The sequence below is a fragment of the Mustela lutreola genome, chromosome 2 (genome assembly GCF_030435805.1).
Source record: "Mustela lutreola isolate mMusLut2 chromosome 2, mMusLut2.pri, whole genome shotgun sequence".
Classification (NCBI taxonomy): Eukaryota; Metazoa; Chordata; class Mammalia; order Carnivora; family Mustelidae; genus Mustela; species Mustela lutreola.
In genome coordinates this window covers 159,301,143-159,327,504 of record NC_081291.1, presented here as the reverse complement: position 1 = coordinate 159,327,504, position 26,362 = coordinate 159,301,143, and the positions used below count along the sequence as shown (strand labels likewise).

The following is a 26,362-nucleotide window of genomic DNA, read 5'->3' as shown; positions in this document are numbered from 1 at the left end:
GGACTGCCAGCAGGGGGTCTGTTTGTCTTTTAACCACATTCAGGAAGAAGGGCAACCCGACTGATAACAGGAAAAGAAGAGGCAGAGGCTACATCAAAACTTTGGGAAAATTGTTTTAACTGCCTCACATGATGGAGAGCGGGAAGCCGTGGAAACACCCATGGGGGGCTGGTGCAAGCTTCACTTTACCATTTGGGGCTGGATGGTCTTGGGCAGATCCGTGAGCTTCAGGTTCTTAGGCAAGATGAGCTCATCTTTAACAGAAAATGTTCACATCACTTCTGTGGCTCATATCCTTACTCGCAAAAGGAGGGATTCGTTTCATTGTGAAAGTTTTCAGCTTAGTTGTGAGTTCCTTTTCTTCTTCCTTTCTTGCATCTTAGTTATATTCCAGCTTGTGTTTCCCGTTGTTAACAGTTTTCACATTTCCTTTCCTTCATTCTTACTCTTTCCTCCAGGGAATGGAGAGGTGGATCCTCAGCGAGACACAGGTTACACTTGTGAATGAAAAAGAAAAGTTAGCCCCAGGGACCCTCTGCCACTATGTGCTTGCTTTCCTCAGGTTCACATGTCAGGCTCCTGCTTTATAACCAAGGGAAGCAGTTCCCTTCAGGTCCAACACGGTTGGGCTCCGTTGTCTATAACTGTAGATGATCCTAGGTCAAGTTACTGCTGTAGTGTGTTCCTCTCTTCTCTCTTTCCCCTTTTTTAGAATGTACCGTCTTCTGTAGCCCCCAGCCATCTCCAGGACATCAGCATTCTTGATTCACTTTGCATCCTCCTGGCTGTCTAGGACGCAGCTCACAAATGGAGAGCCATGGAAAAAGTGGGACAGATTGTGTAATATGTTTGTACATAATCATCACAGTTTTAAGATTACAACGATCCTGTCTTGAAAAGATCAGTACTGGGGTACCTGCATGGCTCAGTTGGTTAAGCCTCCGACTCTTGATTTTGGCTCAGGTCATGAGCTTAGAGTTGTAAGATTGAGTCCAGCGTAGGGTTCCACGCTCAGTGCAGTGCCTGCTTGAGATTCTCTCTCTCTCCCTTTGCCCCCACCGCATTTGTGCTCTCTCTAACATAAACAAAATCTAAACAACAACAACAACAACTCCCTTTGGAAAAAAACAGTACTTTATTCTGAGATTATGTTCTTCCTGACTTTTTTTTTTTTTAAAGTATTTTATTTATTTACTTGAGAGAGAGACAGTGAGAGAGAGCATGAGCGAGGAGAAGGTCAGAGGGAGAAGCAGACTCCCCGTGGAGTTGGGAGCCTGATGCGGGACTCGATCCCGGGACTCCGGGATCATGACCTGAGCCGAAGGCAGTCGTCCAACCAACTGAGCCACCCAGGCGTCCCAAGTTCTTCCTGACTTTATTTTGAACTGTCCATTCTATTATGAAATGATGATAGTTTGTAAGTTGATGTCTTCTCTCAGAAAAAGAAAAAATTAGGAACCCCATGTGAGTTCTTCAAAATCTTTTAAAAACTGAATTACAAGGCCATCTGACTGGTTCAGTCAGTAGAGCCTGCGACTCGATCTCAGGGTTGTGAGTTTGAGACCCATCTTGGGTGTGGAGATTACTTTTAAAAAACCTTGTGGCCCTTCCCAAGGGCATTTGTATACATTTAAAGAAACTGCTGCAATGAGAACCTCAAAGAATTTCTAGAGAGATGTGGGGAAAATATATTTGGCCAGAGGGGCCTTTCTGTACTCACTCAACATCTCGTGCTTACTCTAGATAAAGGTAGTACGGTTGTATCTAGTTTTAACTTCTGGCATTTAGCTTTTACCATGACTTTTAAGGGACTATACCTTTTAGTAAAACGAAGAACCTATTTTTGAATGAGCCAGGTTTTTTTGGTCTTTCAGTTTGCAGATCAGCAGAACAGCTAAATGAAGGTGCTGTACTTTTCCTTAAAAGGTGAAGATTAGGTTCTGTGGGTAAGAGATACATAGCACTCCTTACTTCAGTAGGGACATAGTGTGGTCTTACCATGGTACCGTCTTAAATGCTTATTGAACAATCACAGGATGTTTGGTGTTAATCAAAGTCTCCTCAAGTTACAGGGTCACTTCCTTCTGGTGACCAGTAGTGCAGTGAAGTATAACTTGAATCACCTGCCCACGTTCGTACAGATACCACACAGGCGTATTCCTCCCTTTTGGACACTAAGATAAAATTTCACTTAACATGCTTGCTTAGACTTGAGAAATAGGGGAAAGCAGATTTTTAAAATTGGGAATGAGTATTCTAGGACTATTGGATAGGAAGCCATGGCAGCTTTCATGTACATTATAGTCTACTATTTTAAAAAAGCACTTCCACGGATGACTTCTGTGGATCTTCCCCAAGCCCCCTGTGACTCCACAAGGCGCACTGGAGAGATACTGTTGTTCCCTGTTTACAGAGAAGGTATTTTAAGAGTCTGGCCCAAGGCGCCCACTGTAAGGCCATGATGCCGGGGGGGGGGGGGGGGGGGGGACGACTTCCGCTTTCTTTCTCCCACTGATCTGCTGACTCCTTCCTACTTTCAGTCTCCATACCTATAAAGGAATCAGTGAGGCCAAGCCCAGAGCCCCGGAGTCAGGAGACAAAGGGTGGAGGGAAGCCTCTTCTCCTGATTCTTACCTCTAAGAAAAAATGAACAGGCTGGAGGGCAGGCTCTTTGCCAATTAGGGAAAAAATGGTGGGGAGAGGAATTAGAAACGAAAGAGAAGCTAGCCCTGATGTTCAAACTTTGCTGCATATTAGAATCATCTGGGCAGTTTTCAAAAGTCTCACTGCCCAGCAATCACCAAATGCTGATTAAATCAGATTCTCTGAAGGTGGAACTAGGCATTGGTACTTTTTAAAAGCTCCCAGGGGGTTTCACAATGTGCAGCCACATTTGAAGAGGAGTGGCCTTAAGATGAGATCCTTGAACTTTGGTGGGCCCATGGATCACCTATGGATCTTGTTAAGATGTGAGTTCTGATTCAGTAGGTTGAGAGGGAGACATGCTAGTGTTTGAGTTCAGATGGGTGCTAGTCAGGAAGAGCCCCATGAAGGAGGACATGTTTGGCCATGGCTTGGAAGGTGGCACAAGATCTAATACAGGGGTGCCTGAGTGGCTCAGTGCATTCAGTGTCTGACTAGATTTCGGCTCAGGTCATGATCTCAGGGTCCTGGGATCAAGCCCCCGGTTGGACTCTACCCTCAGCGCTGAAGTCAGCATGAGATTCTCTACCTCCCTTTCTCTCTGCCCCTCCCCCTGGTGTGAGTGTTCTAAATAAACAAACAAATCAATCAATAAATAAAATCTTTTTTAAAAAAGATCTAAAGCAGAAGTATGAGTAGAACATTCTGGCATTGTGGCCTACAGGTGGCCTACAGCTGGGAACATGCAAGGTGTATTCTGGGGAGCAATGGCTGTTGCAGTATAACTAAACAGAAAACTTTCAGTGATCTGATCTATGCTACTTACCACGTGGTAGTTGACTGCCTACTGTCTCGCAGACGGATATGTTCCTTTCCCCTCAAGATCCTGTGTACACATACCTGTGTTTTACTTCTTTTTGTCATACGTGATGCTCACCACTCAGCTGATTTTGCACTGACTAAGGTTTTGCCTTTGCACGTGATACGCCCTCTGCCTGGAATGTTCTGATAGATACTTACTTTGCTCACTTACTTCCTTTGAGACTTTAAATTGAACTGTTACCTTCTTAGTGGGGCTCCCATCACTTAAATCAAATGTAAAGGGACTTGATCAGCTGTTTAAATGGAAACATCCTCTTTCTTTCCCCCACCCTCCCACACACTTCTCCCTGCTTTCTTCTTCTCTTTAGTAAGGGTCACCATCTAGTATGTATTTTGTTTATCTTGTATATATTTACTTTCTTATCTTGCTTATTGTCTCCTCCATTAAAAGGCAGCTCCACAGGAGCAGAGAATTTTGTTTGTGTTACTCACTGTTTCCCCAGTGCCTAGAACAATATTGGACACTCCACAAATGTTTACTGAATGAATTAATTAATTAACTGAATTGAATGCATACACAGTACTATTGCCAATGCACGTAAATTCGTTATTCAGGGCTATAAGAAAGCAAAGGAATTACTTTTGCTACTGTTCCATTTGGAAAAGGAAATGATGACAGTATTTGGTCACTAGGTAGGAAAATTTGGAATAATGTGTTCATAAAAATAAATTTTCCACCCCGATGGATAAGAGATTTGTTAAATATCCCATATTGGAAATCTAGGACAAATGTATGGCTGATCAGAAAGATCAAGTGTCTAAAAATTTCCTCAAGGAAATCGCATAAAGCCATCAATAATTAACTTAATATCAAAATATTTTAAGATATCATTGATTCTAGTGAAGGGAAAAAGTAAAGTTTACCAAGCATAACAGATTAAATGCAAATGAGATATTAGGAGGAAGAAATACAGAATCTGAGAGGACATTCATGATTGTGAATTTATTGATGAATTGTGGGATTTGGGGTCAGAAGGGACTTTAACAGTCACGGAGTCCTAATGCTTGACTGTACTCTATCTCCTGGAGACAAGAAACCCACTACCTCACAAAGCAGACTTCCATCTATGAACGGTTTCCACATACTGCAAAGTTTTTCTTTCTGTTGACAGTTAGCAACATCCTTATGCCAGTCTTATAAGTGAATAGAGCTATTCATTATCACATTGAAGAACTGCTTTCTTCCTCTAGACAGCCATTTCAAACTTCAGGGATACCCACTATATCCCGTCTCCTCACCACACACCCCAACTTCTACATGGCACCAGAAACTTCACTCTTCTCCAAGCCCAATAACCTCAGTTGCTCAGTTTTTCTGCAGAGGACATTGTTTAGGTGCAATTGCTTTCAGGATCAGACTCTTCTGAATGTGGCTCAGTCTGCTTGTCCTCCTTTTAAACTGTTTTTCCAAGGATGGAACTTACCGTTCCAGGTGTCGACTGAGGATTGTAGAGTGGTGTTCTCCTTCCTCTTTCTGGACACCATACTTCTGGTAATGCAGCCTGCGGCAGTTCAGTGTCCTTGTCAGCCACATCATACTTTGGCCATAGTGGGCTTCTTGTCAGGTATAATCAGCAGGACAATGACTTGTCCCCTTGGAGAGGAAAATGATACTCAAAATTGAATGCACATTATATGGCAACTAAGAAATTATAAAATACTTTAAAAATTGAATGCAGTGTTTGCTTACTACTTTCTCATCTGGATTTATAAAGATACAAGCTTTGGGGTCAGACGAACCTAGATTTGAAAGCCACTTCTGCCCCTTCCCAGTTGGGCAGTCTTCACCTCTGAACCTCTGTGCCCTCACTTATTCAAGAGAATACTAATCACCCATTTTCCAAGATTGTTAAGGGGAAGAAACAAAATCATTCAAGTAGATGTCTGACATATCACAGATGCTATTTTTTAAATGCCAGATTCCACACCCAGCAAGGAACCCAGTGCGGGCTTGAACTCATGACCCTGAGATCAAGACCTGAGCTGAGATCAAGACCTGAGCTGAGATCAAGAGTTGGATGCTTAACCAGTGGAGCCACCCAGGGGGCCCTCATAGATGCTTTAAATGATAGCTACTAGGAAAAGACTAATCATCATTATTATTCCAAGAAATATCTAGTGGATAATTAAATCACCCATGATGGGACTTAATGACATGATCATATTGTTACCTCACATACCTTGGAAGGAACCTGGAAACCCTATGGCAAGGGTCTGAGGATCTAAGTGAGTCCAGTGTGCCGAGTCTACCCTGAGGCAGAGACCATGGTGGATCCTATTGTATCGCTGCCTCTTAGATCATGGTGGCATATGGTCACCAAGCTCCTCTCTCTCTACTGCTCATCTCCATCACACATCAACACTGCCTGTGTCAAGTCACGTGCAGTGTGCCACATCCACACCCGAGGCCCCAGGTCCTGTGCAAAACCCTTGCAGCCTGTGGGAGTGGGAGCCGCCGAAAGGAAACCTTCAAGAGGTGTTGAAGGGTGCTAGAAAACCTGGAGAGGTTATTACAGAGGATCCGCCCTGGCCTGGGTCCTTGGTTTGGGGGCCTGCAGTTCTGGGCCCTCTTTCCAGTTCTTTTCCCTCCTTCCTGGCCAGACCCAGAACCCAGCTGCCCACACCCTCCTGCTAGAGAGTCTCCAGGGACAGACAAAGGGCCCTCATAGGGCCTGCCCACCCCCTGCAGCGTCTCCACGGTTACAGCGGGGAACTTGGAAACAGGACTTGGCCCTCAGACAGAGGATGCCCTGCGTGCCTGCTCACAGAGCTCTCGCTCATTCCACAGTGGCCAGTGAAAGGACGGACTGTTCTGTGACTGAACCAGGAGTGCATGGAGAGACCGCATCCGCACTGTCCCTGCCGCAGTGTTAGCCAAGCCTCATTGTGTGGGTCTTCCCTTGTGCTGAGGAGCGGGTAAATGAAGACCCTGTCTGGGTAAACAAACAGAGACACTGAGGAAGTCACATGGAAGGAGAATGAGGCTGTGTCTTGAGTGAAGGGGCTCTTGCCCTGGTATCCGCGACTCAGTCAACTGCTTCATAAAACCCACCGGTGTGGTCGATACTTCCATTGAATTGACTGCTTGTTTGAAGTGATCTAATCCCCCCATTAATACTGTGGTCCAAGCCATCAGGAAGGGACCAAACCAGGCTGAAAGGCAAGAGCTACACACTGGGGAAATGTAGGAGATGGGGTTTCGGGATCTTCCCATTTGACTCTTCAGGGACTTAAGAGATCTCCACAGTAGTTACAGAGAACCCAGGGCTTGCACAAGAGAGGGAGCATGGCGTGGCTAGCTCTTTCTTTGCTTTGCAAGCAGGCTGGTGCCAGCAGCTGGTTCATAGGAACAACCAGCCATCTTGCATTCCATGCCAGAGGCATGACTGTTCCGTGACCCAGTATCAGGGCCCCATGGTTTTTGTTACAGTGCCCCCCAAAATGGGACACAATGTGCCTTCCTTTGCTGGGATAAAAACCAGGGCTCCCGGCCCCCAGTGGCTTTGCCCATTTTTTAGAATTGTTCTGTGATCGACTGTGTGGAAATTTTCTTTCTACCATCACATAATAAACTCTAGTTTTAGAATCAAGAAACCTAAGCCCTAGGCCTACCTTTCTGACAACCCTAAAGCAGGTCACCTCTCTTCTTGGAATCCCAGCTTCTTCATCTGTCCGGTGAGGAAGAGGGAGGTGGGCTGGAAGCGAGGGCATGTCACAGTTCTGTGGCGAGAGGCTTTGCCTCCTTTATCTCTTTATCCCTCACCCCACAGCGCTTAGGAGAAGCCATTACTAAATGGGCTTTGAGATGCTTTTAAATGGGCTGTGTGGTGTACATTCCAGGCTCAGAAACAGACCTACGCCTTGTATGCGCAATTTATTTATAAAGTGTGTGCCTTTGGAAGCTGCAAGCGTCGTCTTTTCGCTGTCAAACTCTCTCCTCAGCAGGGCATTGAAAGCCACGCTGCTTATCAATAGCTCCTTCAGATCTGCCACACTGCACATTCCTCAGGAGATGGCAGGGCTGCTGGTGGGAGTGAGGTTGTTTATAATTTTTCAGATTAAAATGTCATTGGGTGCTACTCTGAAACTGCTGATTTGTTTCAAACGTCCACTTCTCATGGTCTTGCCCTTGGTCTGATGAGTTCAAGGGGGGCTTGGCCAGGACCTTGGAGTCCCCATAACTCCATTACTCCCAAGGTCCTCATGCTGAATAATTAATGTTGTTTGAGCCCTGAGTCACATTTCTGTGCCGTTCCGCGCTTGAGACAAGATAGATAATGCAATATCTATGGCTTTCTTTAGAGGAAAAAGAGGATCAAAATAAGCTCTTTGTTTCTTTCTACCTGTATATGTGTCATATTCCTACACAAATCCATTCTGAACTTTAGAATGATTTGAGAGAAAAGAAAAAAATGGAAAGGGTTAAGGAAAGCAATATTAACCTTTTTTTTTTTTTTTTTTTTTTTTTTTTTTAATTTGACAGAGAGAGATCACAAGTAGGCAGAGAGGCAGGCAGAGAGAGAGGAGGAAGCAGACTACATGCTGAGCAGAGAGCCCGATGCCGGGCTCGATCCCAGGACCCTGAGATTATGACCTGAGCTGAAGGCAGAGGCTTAACCCACTGAGCCTCCCAGGCACCCCCAATATTAACCTTTTTAGACTTCAAATTAAAAAATACTTCAACTTTTGGACCAAGCACTAATCCATAGGAGTCTTTGATTCCAGGTTGGATTTCGAGGGTGGGAGGGGGAGTCGGGAAGGTGTGTGTATAGTGCCTGGAAATTCTAGTAACTAATGATTAATTCTAGACTGGAATGAAAATCATCAAAAAGCATTCTGAATCTAATGGTAAAACATAGTCACTATTTCCTCTGGGTCTTCATATGCCCCAGGAGAATCACCTTGAGGAACCATTTTGAAGAACTTGAGATTTATAAAAATTGATTTAATCATATAAACTATGAACAGAAAATGGTAACAGAATCTTACAAATGGAGCTGTGTTAAAACAGGGCTTCTGTTGACTCAAAAGTGACCTCACAGGGCAGATACTCTTGGTCTAGCCCAGGGCAGGCATCCTGGACCTGGGGAATGGCCTGCCATGACATAACTGAGGTGAAAAGCTCCCCTGGGTGGAGAGACTTTTCTGCTATTGAACCAACTGGTGCGTCTGTCATTTCTATCTCTGGGTCCTGGTTTGCTTTCTAGAGACACAAAGAATATGTCTTCACCTGGGTCCTCATGAAACCCTTCAAGTATTGGAGAACAGTCTCACTTTGTCCTAAGACTTCTCTTTTCCAGGTTAAACACCCGGGCTTCTTCAACCATTCTCCAAATGAGGTAGTGTTCAGGCCCTCTGGCCTTTTCTTCACCCTTCCAGAGTCCCTATATTTTAAGATGAATCGCCTGAGTGCCAGATCCTCCCCTCACATGCACGAGGCTTGGGCCGGGTTTGCTTTCTTGGCTGCCTTGCCTCCCTACTCGCTGCCATCCACCAGTCACAGCTACTGACAATATGGCAGGTGTGGTTTTTTATTTTGTTTGTTTATTTTTAAAGATTTTATTTATTTATTTGACAGAGAGAGATCACAAGTAGGCAGAGAGGCAGGCAGAGAGAGAGGAAGGGAAGCAGGCCCCCTGCTGAGCAGAGAGCCCCATGTGGGACTCAATCCCAGGACCTGAGATCATGACCTGAGCCGAAGGCAGCAGCTTAAACCACTGAGCCACCCAGGCGCCCTGGCAGGTGTGTTTTAATTTGGTCTTCCCAGCAACTGCCATCTTCATTCTCCAGGTGAGAGCCCTGTGGCTCAGAGAGCATGAGTACCTCACATGGAAGCAAAGATGCCGTTTGTTCCATATGTTGGGAATACTGGTGGAAAACAGCCCAGCATTCTGGTTCAGACCAGGAGTGTTCATTAGAAAGCAAAGATTACTCTTCCTTTTTCAAAAGGGAAAGCTGAATTTCCATTAATATCAATATGCCAGTGTGGGCCTGTCATCCCTCTATCTATCCCAACATTTTGGGAGGATTATTTATATTATCTTTTGTATGTTTCTAGAGGGAGATGAGGTTAGCAACTCCACTAACATATTCAAGGAGCATGTAAAAGGAGCATTTCTGTAGTGTTTGAAGTGATTCTAATATACTAGAATGTGTTTGCTACATTCACCACAGCTATATATTTTTTTAAGTAGGATCCAGGCATGGAGCCCAGTGTGGGGCTTGAACTCATATTCCTGAGATGAAGACCTGAGTTGAGATCAAGGGTCACGCTTAAGCAGCTGAGCCACCCAGGCACCCCACCTACATATTTTTAAAAATACAATGTTATTTTCCTGAGCTTTTTTCTTTTTTCTTTATAATTTGTTTAAAAGTAGGCTCCACGCTCGGTGTGGGGCTTGAACTCACAACTCTGAGATCAAGAGTTACATGTTCTGCAGACTGAGCCAGCCAGGTGCCCTGAGCTTTTTTTCTTAATACAAACGATAACTGTTTTGTTTTTTTTTTCTATGGTTTTTTTTTTAAGATTTTATTTATTTATTTGACAGAGAGATCACAAATAATCAGAGCGGCAGGCAGAGGGGTGGGGGAGATGGCTCCCCACCAAGCAGAGAGCCCAATGCAGGGCTCGATCCCAGGACCCCGAGATCATGACCTGAGCCAAACAAAGGCAAAAGCTTAACCCATGGAGCCACCGAGGCATCCAAAGTGTTTGTTTTATAAAATGCTGCTACTTTATTTTTATATTGGATATTGTCCAGCTTATATGTATTTGTGTATTTGGTGGTGCTCCACTGTGTTTGTAATGCTGGCATACCCATGCTTTCTATGTTTACAACTGTTTTCATCATTGACAGTTGAAAAAAATGAGCTCAGGAAGGTGAGAGGACCTCGCTCCAGATTCAGAGTCGGAAGGAGGCAGAACCAGGATAGAACCTTGTTCTGACTCCTGCCCTGTTATTTCTTTTTGCCAGCCAACCTTTGGGTTAGTAGGGCTTTCAATCATTTCAACCTCATCCATGAGGTTTTTTCGACAGTCACTTTGTGAGAAGGATTCAGGTTACATTGTAATAAGCTGCCCGTTCTGTTTCTTCAATGTGGAGAAGTGATGCAGGCGGGTGGAGGAAACATTTGCCTCAGGAGGTGGGAGTGGCTCCACCCTCCCTGTGTTTGGTCCCTGTTGTCATGGGCAGCCTTCTCAGAGTCATTGATTAACCCCGATGCAAGTGTGACGGAGGGAGGGTGCCGCCCACATGCGCCCTGGACCGTGCCTTAGCCCCTTTAAAGACGAGGGAGAGTGGAACCAGGTCCTGCCAGGGTGGCCGATGCCCAGCATCCCTTCCCACACACAGGGAGTCCCTTCTGGTGCTTTACTGAGCTCCCTTCCTGGTTTCCCTTGTCTCCTGGCTCATCCTCACCTCCTGTGGGGCTTGCCATAATGCCCCCTCCCCAGCTCCTGCCCTGCCCCTGTGGCCTGACTCCTTGGCATGGCTGCTGGCTGCCCAGACACTTGCATGACTGTTGATTCCTTTGGCTGGACTCCCTAATCCCTGCAAGCTCTCCTCCTGGTTTCAGACCCTTAGTGGAACCCAGACTCAGCTTCTGGAAACATCCAAAGGGTAGCTCTCAGCCCCACGGTGGTGCACTCTTACTTAACAAAGGCCAGATTTTCCTATGATGAGGGAGTTGCGACCTTAGAACTGTGTTGTCCCCTCAAGTTCCCGCTCCTGGGCCCTGCCAGCCAGTCTGCTGGGGGGTGATTTATCCGTTCTCATCCATACTGGGGCACCAGAAGAGTGGAAGGGATGATAGTAATAATCACCCGCACGGGAGGATAAACAAGGACCATCCCTGGCCAGTGGGGATATAATCTGGGGTGTAATCAGCCTGACTTTACTGTTAGAAAAACACTGCCCAGCTACCAGGATGGACTTTGCACTAAGCATTGCCCCACCATGGACGCTTTACATGCATGCCTTATTCATTTAATTCTTACAATATTCCTCCATGTATAACCTTGCCCCTCTTTTATGGAGGAGGAGACCGAAGTTCAAAAAGTTTAAATCATCTGCTTGAGGTCACATCTAGTAAGTGGTAAGCCCAAGCCTGACCCCAAAGCCTTTGTTTTTCATCCTTTGTGTCTTGATCAGTGTAATGATGAAACCCATAAATGTAACACATTTGGTGGAGAGATGACAGAGACAGCCCCCAAATTAAAAATGAGTTTGGCTCTAGAGAAAGACTTGTACATTGATCATTTGGAATTCAAAATGCATTTTCCCATGGAAAAAAAAAAGTCTAAAATGTGATTAGGTTCCAAGACCAACCACCAAAAATCTATGCAGACTATAATTTCATTGTGGTTTACTCCTCTACGTAATACTGAACTGGAAGAGGAAGCAGAAACCATAGGTTTCTATCATAGTTCTTTCATTTGTCGGCTGGGTCACTTCAGGCAAGCTACTTAGCCTCTCTGAGCCTCAGTTTTATCATCAAAACTGAGAAAATAGGGGTGCCTGGATGGCTCAGTCAGTAGGCCGACTCTTGATTTTGGCTCAGGTTATGATCGCAGTGTTGTGAGATGGAACCCCACGTCAGGCTCCACACTTTTGCTGTCTCTCTCTCTCCTCTCTCTCTCTCAAATAAATAAATAAATCTTTTTAAAATTTGAGAAAATAAAATACCTACAAAATGCTCAATTGCAAAAAATTATAAGAATCACGGGAAATATTACACATAAAACTCCTTTAAAATTAGCCCTTGAAGTACTAGAGGAATGGACTGCCACTTATGACATTGCCAGGAGGCAAGTTAGGTTTCCAAGAACTCTAAGTAGAGACAACAACTCCCTCTAACCAGGGAAGGTAGTGGGAAGAGGGGTGACCATGCCAGGGCGGGCCTGGGAATCTCTGGGGAAATGTGCCATCCTTAGACAGAGCAGGTGACCCTGTGAGTGAGGGGAGGAGGGATGCAGAAGTATGTGGAGGGAGGAGAACACGTAGGCTCTTACTGAGATTTGGGGTCTCAGGAGAAGAGACCTATGAGGCAGCCATGCCACAGTGGAGGGCTGGACTCTGAGGAGCAGGGGCATTGGGCCCTGGCTGGAGGGAGAGGTAATCTCCGGGATAGTGTCTCCACAGGTATGGGAATAGGGGCTCTTACTGCTTTGGGGGTTGGAAAGAGCCACAGACACTTATCGATGGATCGGTAACAGTTCATCAGTCAGTATAAGGGGCTCTGTGTTGGTCAGGGGTACAAGGAATCTAGGGCCTTGGGTTCATTGAGTTTAAAAACCATGGTATCTGAGTAAAACTTCTCTACAGAAGACTCACTTAACCATATAAAAGTTTTTATTTCATTCTTAGGGGCTCTCCATCCCCCCCAAAATGGGGCTGTTACCTCAGTATTCTTTGTTTAAAATTTAAGCCCCAAATCACACTTTTTTCTTCACATAAGCAATTTATATCAGCCAATCACCAGGTGAGCCCTGGTGGAGCCATACATGGAATGTATCATCAAGGCACAGTGGTGGGAGAGGTCCAGCCTGTGTGCCCCAAAATGAGGAGTGCACTGTGTGCCGAGAAGCCAATAACCATAAAACCAACTAAGAGTGGGATTGCTTTTCTTAATCACCATGCGCTGGTAGTTCTAACAATGACAGTGATAAAAATATCCTTCCCCACAAAAGTCTTTTGTTGGTCTCAGTTCTAAACAATTGCTATGCTTATTATTGTATTCTAAGAAAAAGTTGTGTTGAAATAGAATTGACCTACAATTAACCCATTAAAGACAGATGGATGGCCTATAATGTATTCAGAGTTGGGCAATCATCACCATAATGAATCTTAGAACATTTTCATCACCCGAGAAAGAAACCATTCCCCCACCTCTCTGCTTACTCCTCCTGTGCTACACAACCAATAATTGCTTTCTATCTTGACATATTTGCCTCTTCTGAACATGTAATACGAGTGCAATTATACAATACATGGCTTCTTGTGCCTGGCTTCTTGCACTTCAAAAATGTTGTCAGGGTCCATCCATGTCATAGCATGTGTCCGTACTTCTTTCCTTTTCGTTGCCAAATAATATTCCATTGTATGGATACATGAGAGTTCATTTATTTACTCAACAGCTAACGGACTTTTGGGGTGTTTCCTCTTTTTGGCTATTATGAATAATGCTATTATGAACATTCATGTACAAGCTTTTGTGCAGATGTATGATTTTATTTCTTTGGGGTTTACATACCTAAAAATTCAATTGCTGGATCCTATGGTGAATCATTTTAACACTTGGGGGGACCTTGAGTTTTAATAATGTATATGCAAATATATTTAGTGTGCTAATACATTTTCATGACTTATCCTTTCACAAACATTGTATTCTACATGGATGTTGACTTGGAGAACTCCCACTTCTATAGCCATCCGCCAACCCATGTGAAACTTCAGTTTAATGACCGTCCATACTGGCTTGAATAGTTTGAGCTCATTTCAGGTGCAGGTTGTGTCTCCAACCCCCGTGGTGCTACATATTCTTGCATTTAAACAGTGGATGTGAAGTAAATAATGATAGCACCATGCTTGCAAACAAGGGAGAAACAGGACATAAATCATTATATGACTAATTTAGTTTTTTTTAATTTGTGGTTAAAACTCGAGATAGTGAAACAGTATAAACAGTATAAACTGATATTTTTACTTTACAAGTGCGAATTTCAATTCATACATGAAATATTTTACTGAATTTGATTAGCTTTTAAAATGTAATTATATTTTCTCTTTTTAAGTGATTGACTTAAAACTCAAGAGCAAAATAAGAAATAATAACTATTACTATATCACTATTTATTGTATGCTAATTACTAAAAATAACTTCATTTTACGAAGGAAGGTGTTATTAAAAGTGATCTGCTTTGGGGGTGCCTGGGTGGTTCAGTGGGTTAAGCCTCTGCCTTCTGCTCAGGTCATGTATTGATCGAGCCCCACATTGGGCTCTCTTCTTGGCGGGGAGCCTGCTTCCCCCTCTCTCTCTGCCTGCCTCTCTGCCTATTTGTGATCTCTCTCTCTCTCTCTCTGTCAAATAAATAAATAAAATCTTTAAGAAAAAAAATGATCTTCTGTGGGTGTCAGATTATTTTTATTGATCTGACACTGGACATGGTACTGTGTATGAACATGTACAAGACAACCAGGTTATTTAGGGAATGTTTTTTGCATAGAGTAAGCTTGACTTGGCAGGGAAAGATGGAAACAGATTAGCCTGTTTGTAGCCAGTAGTGTGGAAGGAATTCCTGGCTAAGTTATAGGAATAGGGAAAGGTACAGAGTAATGAATTACCTGGATATATCAAAAATGAATGAAATGTAGAAATTTGGGGAGTCTGAAGAAGAGGGTAAGCCTGGATTTGGGTCTGGAATAGAAAGCCATTTGAAACCCCCAAGCAAAATTTTGGGGGAAGAGGGTTTGAGTTCATTATTTTGGCCTCAATATGTAAGATGAATGGGAACAACAGAAGACCACAATTCAAAGTGGAGTTACAAGGCTGGTCAAGTAACTGGGACATAAGCTAATGACTTTCTCCTTTGGGTGGAAGTTACAGGAACGGAGAAGGAACAAATCAAAAAAGATCTTATAAACTCAACATAGGAAAGATGTGATTTTCCCCCTAAATTGTCCTAAAGGCTTAAAGTAGTTCTTCTCAAAATCCCTGCAAGGTTTTTTGTAGACATAGGCAAGCTTATTCTAAAATATCTAAAAATAACCGAGAGCGTCTGACTCTCAGTTTTGGCTCAGGTCATGATCTTAGGGTTGTGAGGTTGCAACCCACATCAGGCTCTATGCTCAATGTAGAGTCTGCTTAAGACTCTTTCTCCCTCTCCCCTCTATCCCTCCCCATCATCAAATAAATAAATAAATCTTTAAAAAAGTTAACTCAAAATGGGTCATGACTTATATATAAAACACAAAACTATAAAACTTTTAAAAAAGATTTTATTTATTTATTTGACAGACAGAGATCACAAATAGGCAGAGAGGCAGGCAGAGAGAGAGGAGGAAGCAGGCTCCCTGCTAAGCAGAGAGCCCGACACGGGGCTCAATCCCAGGACCCTGAGATCATGACCTGAGCCGAAGGCAGAGGCTTAACCCACTGAGCCACCAAGGTGCCCCAAAACTATAAAACTTTTAGGAAAAAAATAAAATCTTTGGGATCTTGGATAGGAAAGAGTTCTTAGACTTGACACCAAAGGCATCCATAAAAGGAAAAATTGATTAACTGGACCTCATCAAACTTAAAAACTTAAGTTCTGCAAAAGACCCTGGTTTCCAGGTAAATAAGGTACAGAGGGGAGAAGAAATTTGCAAACCAACCACATTTGACAAAGGACTTTCAAACCTTCACAGTAAAAACAACAACAACAACAACAACAGACAATCCAATTAGAAAATAGGCCAAAGACATGAGCAGGCGTTTTATTGAAGAGGATATACAGATGGACAAGCACATGAAAAGATGTTCATCATCATTAGCCACTGGAGAAATGCAAATTAAAACCAGAGTGAGATACACGTCACGCAGGCATTTTGAATTTGCTGAGCCACACGTCTATGACACACATTGAGGGTCTGGCCTATAGAGATGAATAATTTTGCCAGCGAAAGAGCTTAGGTGACCCCAGTCATCGCCATCTCCTAAGGTTATTTGTCCTCTTCTCATTTTTATCATATAAATTAAGTGCTCTAGTGGTATCTCCAAATTTGGGGATCCACAAAGGTCTCTAGAGGTATCGCTCTCAAATGCCATATAAAATTCCAGGAGGATTCAGCGACTGAGTGGCTAGAGGAGTAGCTCTAGTGTCTATGAAAATTGGCAACAATCAGCCACGTCAGCAGCAGCTACTTGAGGCGGACCACGCTTGGGCCACTTACCGGCTGTGCAATGTGACAAGGGATCCCTTTCTCTGAGACTCAGTTGCTGGCTCTGGAAATGAGAATGATAATTCTTACCTTGGGAGCCATTGTGGAGATCAGATAGAAATCCGTGAATGGAGGTACTCAGCCTCATTCTCAGCGTGGGGGTGGATATTGTTTCTGCACACAGCCAAGGCCACAGTTTCCAGGAGGAGTTTTAAGGGACTTTCTGAAGCGGTTTAATTTTGTTGACCAGATGGCCAGGACTGTCTGAGACAATTCCGTATTTATTATTCTGCCTGGTTCTTCTCTTAAGTATTCTCCTGTTTGTCCAAGCACATATCTTGATTGAAAAACCCACCGCTGGTATTATATAACCACCAGAAGTCTGTGCACAAGACATTCCTGCTACCTCTCAGGGCCCTTCCAGATGTCTCCTCACTTTCTGACACAGACTTAGGAGTCCTGGGCACTCCTGGAATGTTGATCTAAACCATTCCAGGCTGCATATCCCAGCTTGTACCCAACCAGTTACTGCCACTTGTTTCTTAAGATGGCAGTTGTTCTACTTTTTCATATTCAAAGTTATATTCCTTAAAGTAAAATCCCTCTGTGTTCCACAGCCTGATGTCCTGTGACCCGGTGTGTGTGTGTGACAGAATGTGTGGTATAAATGTATAGGCTCTGAAAAAGCAATTCTATCCTAGGCCAGCAGCTTCAAGGACTTTTCTTGTTAATAAGCCCTGCCTCTTCATCCAACTCGAGCAGGGCTCTGCTGAAAACAGATTGAGGTCATTCGTGTGTAAATGGAAACACACCAAGAAAAAAATGAATACCAAATGTACATCAAGATCAAAAGAAAAAATAAATTTCTCAATGGAATACTCAGAACTATGCAGAGACCATTGGTTACTGCTGGTTCACAGAAAATTGAAGGTCAGAGCATGTTTTCGTGAAGTTCTTTAAAAGGCAGGGACTAGCCAGAAGCTATGATTTGAGTATCCCACAAGGATGATTTCCCAAAAAGCCAGCTGAATCCTGAATTACACAGGGAATATGTTCTCCCCCCAAACACTGTAATAAATGTAAAATACAACTAGGAGGATCAAAGCCTGTGGGACCCAGGAGGTCTGAGCACAATATTTTCATTTAAAAACAAACATACAAAAGATTGCAATGGTATTAGCAGCCATGAAATACTTGATCACAAATTATACTTGGATGGATTCCAAAATCAAAAATATATTAATGTATTTTTATAATTAACTTTCTATAATTTGCAGTCAAATGCTCTACCACTGAGCTATACCCCCAAATTTTCTATAATTTTATTCATATATATATATATATATATATATATATATAATAATTGATATATCCATCATGACAAACCAGTCCTCTTGCTGAGCATTGTCTATAGAGTCAAGTTGGCTCCTTCGGTGTAGACACATTCATTTACATAGTCAGTCGCCCACCCCTTCAGGAAGTAGTTACTGAGTACCAGGAGGTTCCAAAGGCCTGCTAAAGGAGGGGCAGAGTAGGGGGCCAGTGAGAGAGTGGGACTGGGAGTCAGAGAGACTCAGCTCAGATATTAGCTCCACCACATGCAAAGTGACCGATGTTCAGCAAGGGAGTCAACTCTTTGCCCCTGAATTCTCAGCTGTGAAGTGAGTATACGTCTACTTCCCTTGCAGGTATGCCTTGAATGAAGTAATACATATGCTGATACTTAACCCCGTACCTGGCACACGGTCAATGTCCTAAGGAAAAGGAGGAGCAAGGGGAGCTGGTACTCCAAACGTTTAGACTTCCTAAACTCAGACATACCCTGGTTTCTTGCTCCCTCCTTTTCTGAAAGAATGCTGTCAAGATACCCCCACTGACCCACACACTCCTACAATCAAAAATAGACTTGGTCACTAAGAAAAAGACCCCCTGCCCCGGAGGTGGAGGCATGCAGAGACTAGCTTAGAAGACAAAGCTAATTAGATATCAAGACTGACTTTATCCTTGCCATCCCTTTTCTCCCAGAGACCAGGTGGGAATATAGCTTTCCCTTACCTCTTCAGGGAGGAGAGCCCACAGACACTTGTGGACATCCAGAGTCCTCTGACCAGTGAGAATTCCGGCTCCAGAATTCTCCAGAAACACATCCACACCTGCTGCCCACCCCTTTCTCAGTTCCTCCTCATATCGGACGGAGGGAGCTCACTCATGAGCAGGGTCTCCCGGATCGGCCCAGGCTTGGCCAATATGACAGAGAGGAGTCAGGGGAGATCTGTGGTAGTGGTTTTGTGGCTATGAGGCTCAAGGGAGATACTGCTGTGGGGCAGGCAGCAGCCAGGAGTGGGAGATGGACTCGGGAAATAAGGTTCCCATATTTAGCAAATTAGAACTACAAGCCACTCAACTACATTTTAATTTCACGTAAATAATAAATCATGTTTTAATATATGTCCCATGTAATATTGGAGGCACACTTACACTTAAAAATTATTTGTCGTTTATCTGAAATTCACATTTAACTGGGTGTTCTGTATTTTCGCTGGCAGACCTACTCAGAAAGGGAATGAGGACGACATTGTCCATTTTCCCGTGCTTCTGTGTGAGACCGGATGAGAGGCAGCATCTCTGGGCAGACCATGAATCTGCTATTCGGTGGGCTGACCCTACTATGGCTACAGCCTGTGTGGGCTTGTGCCTTTGAGGAGACATTGGGTCAGAATCTCTGTGCAGAGCACGGTGCTGGGTGCGAGCAATTCAGAGAAAAGTAAAAGGGTCCCTGACATAAGGACCCACTCACCCTAGAGGACCAAAGTCCAAAGAGACAATAACCACAATAAAAATAATAATGGCAAGTGTTAATATTTACTGGGAACTTACTGAGGTATTGTTCCATGCACTTTGCAGATTATTTTATTTAAATCTCACAACTACTTTCTGAGGTGGATTTTATTATTAACACCAGTTTATAAATAAGGAAACTGAACATTAGAAGCACGGTAACCAGAGGAGCCTGGGTGGCTCAGTCTGTTAAACATCTGACTCTTGATTTGAGCTCAGGTCATGATCTCAGGGTGGTGAGATTGAGCCCTACACAGGGCTGGGCACTGGGTGTCGAGGCTGCTCAAGAATCTCTCTCTCCCTCTCCCTCTCCCTCTGCTCCTTCCCCCTTCTTAAAAAAAGTGCGGTAACAATATAATTTTTTTCCCAAACTGGGAAATGATTTTAAGTGAAAAGGATTACTATTTGTTCTGTAATTACATAGAACAGCCATAAACTGGAACCAACCAAAGACACCAGGATGATGGCCTCAGCTTACAGGAGACATGCCCACATCTCACTGGTAGAAAGGTGCCTTGGGAGGATTTGAACCCAGGTAGAGTAGCTTGAGAATTTATCCCCTTAACCAGAAACAGAGAGGAGGAGATTAATTTCAATGAATTCCTTCCCATTAGACTCAAAGCCCTGAGGATGAGGCCCCTTGTTTTGCTTTCCATTGTGTCCTTGACGTGAGCACCCGCCACCCAAGCATAGAGTGGGTGCCAAAAAATGCTTGACTGACAGATGAATCTGGGAAGGCTTCCTGGAGAGGGAAGCCTTCCTGAATAATGGAAAAGATTAGGGTAGGGACTGCTTTCTCTTCCTTGATCTCTCCCTCTTCCTGGATGTTTGAGGGAAGATGAGTGAGAGATGGCCATTAAATGAACTAATAAGCAGGTGATTCCAAACCAAAACGTTGGGACAGGACCAAGAAAAAGTGTGTGCTTGAGACTAAGCCACGAAGGGCTCTCTGGCAGCCTTTGCCCACCCCATCCATTTACGCAGTCACCCAGGAGACCGGGCACCCTGCCCTCTCCAGTCGCTCTGGAATCTCATGGATTGCGAACTGGTCAGATTGCCGGGGTTCCGTGGCACCAGGAACCCTCTGTCCTCCACACAGAGCTGATCTTCTCAGTAAGTCCCCCGGAATTTCCCCAACCAGATCCGGCCTGCTTTCCTGTGTGTTCCCAGCAGAGCCCCTGGCCTGAGGCTCCCTCCCACACCCCACACAGCGGCCACAGGCTGCTCGGAGAGTGCCTGCCTACATAGCCTGCAACTTCTACCTATCTTTGGGGACCTTAAGCCTGGGAGGACTGTTCTTTGTGAGCCTACAGTCCTCTCTCAACAGGAGTCAGGAGGTCTTTAGAACAATAAACAAGCCCCTCCTCCTTGCGGGAGGATCAGCTACTCACTTTTTAAGGAGAGCAAGTTTGTAGAAAAGGAGAGAGAGCCTCTGGCAGCTGACTCCCTTTCCTCTCTCTCCAGAAAGGTTTCAGTAGACCCAGCTGACTCCTGCCTGACAGCGGTAGAAAGATCGAGAAAGGGCTCTTCCTGACATTTTTGTTTTACCCACAATTTCAGTGCATGTGATTGAGCTAACCAGAGTGTCAGCTGAGGTCATGGGCAGTGTCTTATAAGTACAAGATACTTCTTTAAATCCCAAAAGTTTGGCACAGGCTTTTACCCGTGGGGATTCAATAAACACACTTAATTTGGTTTGACTGCTTGGGGTGTGGCTAAGCTTAAATATCATAAATTGCTTTTAGCGCTGAAGTGTGTGTGTGTTAGTCTGGGCCAGAGAGAGGCCTACCAGGTATTTAAACCCTAATTCTCCAAACTGAAAAGAGAGGAAATCCTGCTCCTTCTTCAGTGCTCCTGCCCCCCTTTTCTCAGGCTCTCTCCAATTCTCGAACTTGACCACCATAGAGCTGGGGGACCTTGAATAGGTCCCCACACCTCCTAGAGCCTTGCGTACCTGGCACTGAATCAGGCAGCTTCAGCAAGAAGATCTTAAGGCCCCTCGCAACTCTGCCATCCCGGAATGCCAGGATGCGGCTGCCCAAGCAGCGGGGAGCAGAAGCAGAGTGTGGAGTCAATGGTTGGAGGTGGGAGAAAAGAAATAGGAGCTGCGAAGGAAAAAAGCCCGGGAGACAAAGGTGCTCTTTACCTCTACTTTGGTCTTTGCCAGGATGATGGCATCTTGCTACGTGCCCCATGAGGCCCAGTTGATGCTTGCACATGTGGGCCGACCTGTCCTTTCCCTCATTCATCCACGAGTGCACGCTGTGTTCCAGGTGCTGCTCGGAACGGGTCATCCGTAGACTGCTGAGCTCGTGAGCAGCGTCTTCTAAGTGGGGTAAGATGGAATAGCTCCTCGTGCAGTTTACAGAATAGAAGAAAAGCAGTTGTTTGACAAGAGAAAAAGGAAACCACTCAATTATGGGTCAAGTGTGTATCGGTTACTCTAATACTATATAACAAGTACGCCCTCCTTTTTGGGATCAGAGATGGATTCCCAGAGGAAGTGACCTAGGGGTGAATCCCTCAGTGCTTGTGTCATTCCCGGAAGGTCTCCCCACCTCTCGATTATCCCCACTATGCTTGATCCTGATGGATGTTGTAAAGCACCAAGTTTTTACCATTGTTTCCTTGATGGAAGCTTTATAGTGGCCTCCTCGTATGCAAATTTGAGTCGAGACTTAGTCTTCCTTTGGAGCCTCTTCTAGGCTGTTACACCCAGGACTAGCTGCTGCCTTCTGGTGCCCAGAATGCCCCCAGAGGCATCCCCAACTTCCTCCCTGACCCCTTCTGAGTACCCAGGAAAGGGATCAGGACCTGAGCCTTAGCATTTAAAAGTTGCCTGTCCCTGGGCTACCCTTGGATCAGATCTGACATGCACATTTTCTGTTGCAAACTGCAAACTGCAGACAGTTCTAATCCTGAAACTGTTACAGAAAAAGTGAGAATTAAAGTTAGAAATTTTAAGCAAAAGAGATCTGTGATATCTGGCTCCTCAAACTCTGGACATTGAGGGGATCTAAATGGTACACCAGCATTTTCTTCACTAGTTGTCTGGATCCTTTATCTATTCCGACTACTTCCTCCTCCAAGAAGGCGCCTGGAAATCTGACAGTAGTTCTTTGTGACATCTTCATTACTGAGCAGTAATCCTAGGTATACCTGGTGAAAATCATGTGTAAAAGCAGGGGTATAATAGTTGTGAGTGAGGGAGAAGAGGGAGCACATTCTGGTAATTGCAAAATCTAGTCTCTGAATGAAAGCTGGTTCCTTATAGAAGACATACAGAGAATAGGAGGTCATTTTTGAGCTGCAGAGCCTCAAGATAAAAGCTTGAATATCACCATCCCTTGCTGTTTCAATAAACCACCGATTGCTACTAATTTTTGCCTGATTTTAAATGAAGGATAATCCATCACCTATAAAGGTAAAGATGAAGTCTGTCTGCCGGAGTACATCTTTTGTTGGGATCTGTCTGATTCATAGAAGAAGGTGGGAAGAGGAACATGTTAGTCTCCAAAATACTCTACATCGTATACTTCAACTGTGTTCCTCGGGACCACAAAACAGAAACTCCCAGAAATTAGGATATCTTGATTTGCACCATAAAATAACATCCAGAATTCTAGATGATACAGCAGAGATTTGTGTCCCGTTTTGAGCGATTTATTCTGTTTGAAGTTCCAGGAAAGTTGTGGGATGGTGCATTTCAGTAGGAGGAAGGAGAAGGCAAAGGCGCGAGCGGTGGTCTTCACAGAACCTTGATGGGACTAGAGAAAGTAGTGTTGGGGCAAGGACCACAAAGACCCAGCTAGCCCTGCTATGGACCTTGGTCTTTGCAAGGGAGAAACACAATCAGATCTGTGTTTTTGAAATCTCATTCTGGCAGCTGGCAGTGAGATAGATTGGATAGACTCTGATTCCTAAAAACCCCAACGATGTCATCCCTCTGCCACCTCCCCAATCCCTTCAAGTTCAGTTGCCCCAAGAGCTCCTCCCAAATTATTTTAACAAAATTCTTTTTTTTTTTTTTTTTAAGATTTTATTTATTTATTTGACAGGCAGAGATCACAAGCAGGCAGAGAGGCAGGCAGAGAGAGAGGAGGAAGCAGGCTCCCAGCCGAGCAGAGAGCCCGATGCGGGGCTCGATCCCTGGACTCTGGAATCATGACCTGAGCTGAAAGCAGAGGCTTTAACCCACTGAGCCACCCAGGTGCCCCCCCCTTAACAAAATTCTTAAAGAGGATCTCTCTCTGAATTTCTCTAAGAGTAAACCTGAGAATTTGCAGTGAAATTGCCGGGAGTCTCTACTTCTGTAAAGCCGCCAAAGGGCTTTTGCCTGCTGATATGTGAGAACCTCCAGAGCCTGGTCTCCTGGAAGCCCTCCTTGCCTGTCTCAACCGTTGGGAGTGAGCATCTCTTCAACCTCTGGGTCCTGTGATAAATTCTGTGTCTGTAGATAGGCCTGATGCAGAGTCTTAGCATATGAACACCCAAGAGATTTTTAAGTGCTAACAGAATGGGTGAGATTTGGTGATTTTTTTTTCTTTTTTCTTTTTTTTTTTTTAAGATTTTATTATTTATTCGACAGAGAGGGATCACAAGTAGGCAGAGAGGCAGGCAGAGAGAGAGAGGGGAGGAAGCAGGCTCCCTGCTGAGCAGAGAGCCCAATGTGGGACTCGATCCCAGGACCCTGAGATCATGACCTGAGCCCAAGGCAGCGGCTTAACCCACTGAGCCACCCAGGCGCCCCTGGTGATTTTTTTTTTCTTTTGCTCAGCTATATTTTTACATTTGCCGTACTTGGATAATAATCATTTTTTTAAAAGTTAAAGAAAATAAGTCTAATGAGCACCTAGTATTTGCAAGCACTGAGCAAACTCATGTAAGAAATGGGTTGACCCAAAAGGGTTACATACCGCAGGGAAGTGCTCTTGTTTTCGGCAGGAAAGAGAGGCCTTATAACAACAGGAAGCACTGGGAGGCTGAGGAACCCAGGCTTCCAAGCAGAGCTGTTCTGGAAACAATGGCTGCCTGTGGCTCAGGAATATTGGGCAGGAAATGAAAGGATGCTGGGACAGGGGGTGCAGCGGGGAGCTGATAAGCACTACCTGGTTGTTCTTCACGTGGACTTATAGGGCCAAAGATGAAGTTGTTTTTTCTAAATGCTCCTCATCTTTCATCAGCAAATTTGATTTTAGAAAAACACAGAAATGAAAAGAACCCAGGGTGCCATAGGTCTGGAAACCATTAGGAAGCTGAGCCTCCTGGGAAACCAGAAGGTACAATGAGCAAGAGAAGGTATTTCTCACCCTCAGGGCAAGGTCGCCTCAGGCAGGGGGTGGGGTGTGGCCTTCAGATGGACTCACACCATTTCAAGCTAAGTCCCCCAAGGCCTCCCCACATCCGTAATAATAAAAATAGCATTGAGCTAATAGGAGTTCAGTTATACCAAGGGAGATATGTGTAAACCTTCTGAGATTGACCTTTGTATCTATTTAACACAAATTTCCATAAATACGGGAAGGGTAAGTTTTGGGAGACATTCCTACAAGTAGGAAACAAAAATACAAGTTAAAAAATAAAAAACAAAAAAAAACGAACGCTACCACTTTGCCCTGGAAGAACTAGGTAGAAACGATCATGGGTGAGAACTTGAAAACTGCGGGTAGAAGCCAAGTCTGTCTTCAGTCTCGAGCTCAGCTTCATGCAGAAAGTTCACGCCCGGGGATGTTAGACCTGGAGGAAATATTAGCCGTCATCTAGATCCAAAACTTGTTCTTGGTACAGATGAAAGTCTGAGGCTAGGAGTGCCTTCCCCGACCACCCACCATCGGAAGATACACAGCTGATTCTTGTGGCTTTAACTGATAAGAACCTAGCCCCTAGTACCTGTGGGAGAATTCAAAAGGGAAACAGTTACTCTCCTCAAAAGTCTGAAATCTGGTATTTGGGGGGTCAGGATGAAAACTCAGCTTTCTTATCTCATTGTTTTACATCCTTGTCCATCATCAGGTTGCTCTTGGACAGGAAATCACCTCTGCTTCCTGCTGCTTTCTGGTCTTCCCCGTGCCTGGGCTATGCCTCAGTTTCCCTAGCTTGGAGGTCATATTTATAAAATGTCCTGGAAAGTGCATGAACTTTGGTCTTGAACAGGCTTGTAATGGCACCCTATCTTTGCCACTAGCTGTTCAACCGTGGGCAAATCATCCAACTACCTAGCATCGGAGTTGCCCATCTATAAAATAGGAATAGGTATGCCTCCAAGACAGGGTTGTGAGAATTAAATCATTAAGCATGATACTCCACATAGCATTTGATGAGCGCATCCCATGACCACCCACTAGGCATGCAAAAAAGAAAAAAAAAAATGTCAGCTGGATACACTCAGCTGAGGGAAGGAAGTCGGATTATCGTTCTTAAGATGATTGGTGTTAGTGAAGCATACTGTTCAAGAAACAGGTTTACTTTCCCTGTTTATCTTTTGTTAACCTGCTTGGCACTATCCCTTCTCCCCCGCCTGGGACTGTCCCTGGAGGCATATGAGTTCATCTTCTTTACATGTGACCAAGGTGGAGCCTCTATCCATGGCATCCCTAGAAGCAGGTGGCAAGGAAGAGGGCGTGCTGGTCCAGGAACTAAAACCTTGATCAGGTGACCAAGGCTGACAGTGCCCTTCATGCAGTTAAATTGAGGATTTGAATGATTTGTTGGCAAGGGAAAGGAAAGTGGTGACTCACAAGCTGCGGTGTGACTAGAAGGTCAGCCCCCATGGAGTGGGTGATGCCTGTCCCACATATAGCCTGGGAACAAAGTCAGACAGTAGGAAGGATGAGTGTTTAAAAAGTCTACAAATGACATACAGCCCAGAAGCCTCCATTTTCAGCAATGGGACAAGGTCCTTCTGTACTATTCCTTTGTGCAAGGTGAACCGGGCCAGCTAAGCCCCGGGCCATGGAGGGGCTCCTGGGAGGTTTGTTTTCCCTGAATGCGCCTCATCCTGTCCCACCCCTTGTGTCTACTCAGTACTGTCCTTCCTCGAGGCCAGAGCCTCCTCCCTCCTCCACCTCACCGGCCCCTCT

General features: G+C 44.7%; 1 protein-coding gene and 1 long non-coding RNA gene across 3 annotated transcripts in view; one reads left to right on the top strand and one right to left on the bottom strand.

The window, feature by feature from the left end:
• Window positions 1–26,362, top strand: part of ARHGAP31 (Rho GTPase activating protein 31) — a 111,185-nt gene that overhangs the window by 25,465 nt on the left and 59,358 nt on the right. The gene's annotated exons all lie outside the window — the stretch shown is intronic.
• LOC131825094 (uncharacterized) lies at window positions 100–16,894 on the bottom strand. Of its 2 annotated transcripts, XR_009351125.1 has the most exons (3): window positions 16,536–16,892; window positions 4,950–5,119; window positions 100–497 (listed from the first exon to the last, which is right to left on the bottom strand). It is a non-coding gene; the product is annotated as an uncharacterized LOC131825094 (long non-coding RNA). The 2 variants fall into 2 exon arrangements; XR_009351124.1 differs by lacking the exon at window positions 100–497 and having other exon boundaries at window positions 4,454–5,119; window positions 16,536–16,894.